The sequence below is a fragment of the Octopus bimaculoides genome, chromosome 14 (assembly GCF_001194135.2).
Source record: "Octopus bimaculoides isolate UCB-OBI-ISO-001 chromosome 14, ASM119413v2, whole genome shotgun sequence".
NCBI classification, from domain to species: domain Eukaryota; kingdom Metazoa; phylum Mollusca; class Cephalopoda; order Octopoda; family Octopodidae; genus Octopus; species Octopus bimaculoides.
In genome coordinates, this window is record NC_068994.1 from 44,707,257 (window position 1) to 44,711,807 (window position 4,551).

General features: G+C 37.6%; 1 long non-coding RNA gene across 1 annotated transcript in view; it reads left to right on the forward strand.

Moving 5' to 3' along the window:
* LOC128249385 (uncharacterized) overlaps nt 1–479 on the forward strand; it is a 1,415-nt gene extending 936 nt beyond the window's left edge. The window contains exon 2 of the long non-coding RNA XR_008265491.1: nt 19–479. This is a non-coding gene — a long non-coding RNA (uncharacterized LOC128249385). The remainder of the gene's footprint in view (nt 1–18) is intronic.
* Nucleotides 480–4,551: the final 4,072 nt, after the last annotated feature.

Consider the following 4,551-nt stretch of genomic DNA (forward strand, 5'->3'; position numbering starts at 1 on the left):
GCCTCATGGAGCTTTTAGGTGTTTTCGCTCAATAAACACTCACAACGCCCGGTCTGGGAATCGAAACCGCGAATCCGCTGCCCTAACCACTATAGCAGTATATTGCAAATATAAATTTTAATAAAGACAGCAAGTAATGTAATTTTTACTCCCATCAGCCCTCATAAAGACTCCCATTATTTGCATAGCTATATCTGTTCTTCTATAAAAGCTTCCAATTATATCATACCTTGGCAACGAACTGAATGCATTTCTACCGTGTATATATCACTGTTCCCCTAATGAAGGAGACATTTTCTGAAAATGAATTTTAAGATTCATTTTTTACTCGAACGAATTAACCAGAAACGGCCGTAAGAATATTTTCATCTAATATGTAACCCAAAGCTTTTTTTGATGCCTATTATTATATTTTCACTTCACTATATTTTCAATGACTGAAACAAGTAAAAGATAAAGATCATTCATGAATGCCTGTTAATTTATTTGTTCGTTTTTTTTTGTTTTTTTTTAATCAAACAGCCAGCTTCAACCAATTTTCTTAAATTACTCAAATAATGTTTAGTTATTTAGTTAAAGAAGAGGCAAATAGAAGAAACAGCATATATGTAAGACAGAAGATTTAGAATATTAGTAAATTAATATTCGCTAATCAGCAAATTCTTTTGGATGTTTTATGAATATAGAATTTTTTCTTTTGGAATATATTTCTAGTTTATTGGCCGAGTGTTCTTGTTTTCAAATCTACTACTTGCATTGAATTACGTTTTTAAGAACTACTTTTAGTATCGCATCCCATGCAGCGGTTTACCTGGCTGTCAGATCCTAGGAAATTATTGTTTGGTTAAGTAAAATTTATTTCTTCTCCTCTCAACATGGCGAATCTGAAATCTAAGAATTGTCCCTTAAAATAGTGACCACCACCCAACCTTTTTTTTTTTTTTTGCATCACTCACCGGTTACATGCAAGACAACTTTTCCACGGATCAGGGGATCATGTACATAGCAAAACACAAAGTGCATAATTTAATATAATTTAATAATTACAAATGTAATACATATTATATAACATATATAATACATTCAAAAACACCCTGCAAATTGTGATGGTCAACAGAATAGAAATTAAATTTAAGTTTATTCCTCCTGTGTAGCACGGTTCAAATGATCCACGGGCAGATACTGACACACAGTCAAGTGGCTGGGGAATTCTACTTTATAACACCTAAAAGGCGGTCTTTGAAATTCTTAATATATATATATATATATATATTCCCCCTTCTTCGCTGCTTCGACTTGTAACCTGTTCTAGCTAATTAGCTCTGTACCTTTGATGTAAGTTATTATTGAATTGTTATTCAGCATTTCCATACGAATATATTCCAGCTTGTCTCATGTAAGAAACAGATTTTAATGTTGAACTCCTGCAGAGATGACTCAAGCATTCGTAACGCAAGCACACTTTTTAATACTTTATTTACCCGAACATAACTGTTGATCTTCCACGAACCAACAAAAACTGTTAAAAAATGCCAGCCAAATCTCCCCACGAATCACACATTACTTAAAACCAAGAAGGTTATATTGTATTAAATTGTCATAGATACACATTCTGATTCAGAGGCCTTTATCATAGGTCTGCTTCATCACGGCTGACTTCGTGCAGGAACAATATTTCTCAGTTTATATAGCAGAGAGTTATGTCCCTTCAACAAATATATTAATAGGAGTAATGTCCCTTGTAATCACTATCTGAAGGAAAATTGCCTTGACTCCTACATTCATACCTCCGAGGTCGATAAAGTAAAATGCTTGTCAAGTACTGGACTCGATGCTTTATAGAAACCTTCCCATTTTATAGTGTTGGTCTTTTGCCTAAATTAGAAAAAAAATAGTGAATATAAAAATGATTATCCGAGGATAATTTTTAAAAATAGAAGTTAAGAGCTGATGTAGTTTGTGACCTAACGCAAGAAAGAAAGAAAAAAAAAACCGCAAGTAACTGAGATTTTCCTGTAAGACGGAGAAGGAAAACGAAAACCTTGCCGTTGTGTCCGGGGAGAAAAGGGGGATAATTATAAGACAGTAAAGGTTAAATTCCCAGGGCTCAGGTGTAGTTATGAGGTTATGAAGTTTGAATTGCAAACTCGTGGGTTTACTTCCAGTCCCATTGCGTAGTAACTTGGGCAAGTATCATCTACTTTTATGCATTTAGTATCTGTCTTTATTGCCAACAGAGATAATAATTACATATATAACACGTATGTATATGGTTCATATATAATACAAAAGAAAAAAACTACTTTAAAATCCAAATCCAAAATTGAACAAAACACAAACGTGCGAAGAAAGAACATCGATTCAACACCAAGTGCCTCAGTCGATCGCACACCACAAGGTTCAACGGAACTTAGCGAAGTAAGCCGACACGCTCGCGGTATTACCACGGCCGATGGCGAGACTAAGGCGTTGGAGCAGCCAAGCACCCACATGGGCATCACCTGACACCACGTTAAGGCGAACTGCCAACGATGACAAGAACGTCGCTGTTAGCGGCCCATCACCTCAAAGTGTGTCAAATGTCACAGGCTGGAAGAAATGTTTCACTGATAATTCCTGATACTTAAGGATTTTGTTCCGTTTGGTTACAGAAGTAGTGACCCCTGATTTGTGAGTGAATATGATGGACGGAAGTTCGTTGCAAGTGTGCGTTTTCTCGCATTGTTGTGGCTTTCGAGTGATGCCATCTCGCTGGTTAGGCGCACCGGTCAACACTATTTCCCCCGTGAACCTGTCTAAGGGTTACCCATTTACAGCAAAGTAGACTGGAGTAATGTAAAATAAAGTGTTTTGCTCAAGAACACAACGCATCGCCAGTCTGAGAATCGAAACCACGATCTTTACGATCGTAAATGCAACGCCCTAAATTCTAGGCCACATGCCTTCACGCACGCACGCACATTCAGATACACACACATGCACGCACACGCCCACATGTACGCACACACTCTTGTATGCACACATATACACGTGCATACATACAGATGTACGCACACATACATACATACACACATGCGTGCGCTTATGTATGCACACACACATACACACATGTACGCGAACATGCATGCACACACATACACAAACTGAAAGTAAATAAATATATTAGACTTTTCCTATTCTGTTCTTTTAATATTTTTATTCTATAAATACTTTGCGGACAGAACACGACATCGTAAATGCAATACGTTTTCAATGAACCTAAACAAAAGAATATAAGAGGGCAGAAGATCGTAAAATCGAAAGAGTATTCTATTCAAATCATTATCTTTTATTTCTCTAAAAAGCAATAAAAATAAGGATGAATAATAAACTGTCTGAAAGGTTTAATTCTAAATGCACTGCCATCTTAGATATGCGGTGTATGGACTAGTAAAAACAAATTTATTATTTAGAACAGTCAGCTCACTTTGCAAACACTAGGTTCTGAGTTCAGTTCCTGTGCGCAGCACTTTGGGCAAGTGTCTTCTACATTAAACCGGGGCCGACCAATGCCTTTTGAGTGAATTTGGCAAAAGGAAGCTATATGGGGTCGATTTGTTCGACTAAAGGCGGTGCTCCAGCGTGGTCGCAGTCAAATGACTGAAACAAGTAAAAGAGTAAAAGAGAGTAATAATTTCAAGTTTTTACGAATCTTTAAATTGGCAGATTTATAAAACGCGCCATGTATCTCCAAAAAATCTTTCAGTCTCTGTTTCTGCGTTAGGTTTTATTTAGAAACAAGGATGCTGGACTGTGAGAAAATGAGAGGAAAAAAAAAACACAGATAGAAAAGTAAGAAAACCAAAATCTCTGTCCTCTTTGTTTGTAGTTAATGAAACTGGCGCGGAACAATATAACGGAAAGGATACCAAAGTCTGGAAGACAACCACTCGATTCGGAGCGGTTTGTGTCCTTCAGTTCGATAAAAGAAACTTGTTCATATGTTTGCACCTGCTAAAAATTTCAGATCTGGAATTAAGCAGTGTGGTGGAATTCTCGGATCTAAAAAGAATACGTGATCTTTCTGCTACCCATAAATTCTTTCTTAGATCCATTAACGTATATATGCATGTATGTGTGTGGGGTATGCGTTGGCTTGTATATGTCCCATAACTTAGCAGTACGGCAAAACAGACCGATACAATAAGAACCAGACTTAAATAAAAATATTAAAAGTATCTATTCCCCTGAATTGTCCAAGGCTGTACCCCAGCATAGTGCAGTCCAGTGATTGAAATACGCCATGTATCTCCAAGAAATTTTTGGCAAGTGTCTTCTACTATAGTCCCGGGCCGACCCATGCCCTATGAGTGAACATGGTGGACAGGAAGTGTGTAGAAGCTCGCCATATGTGCGTGTGTGTGTGTATGTGTGTGTGTGTGTGCGCGTGTATGTGCGTGCGCGTGCGTGTGTGTGTATGTGTGTGTGTGTGTGTGTGTGTGCGTATGCGTATGTCTCTTCCGTTATCCGGGCTGCGTTCTTTTTGCTTGTTTGTGCGCATGTGTGTGGGTC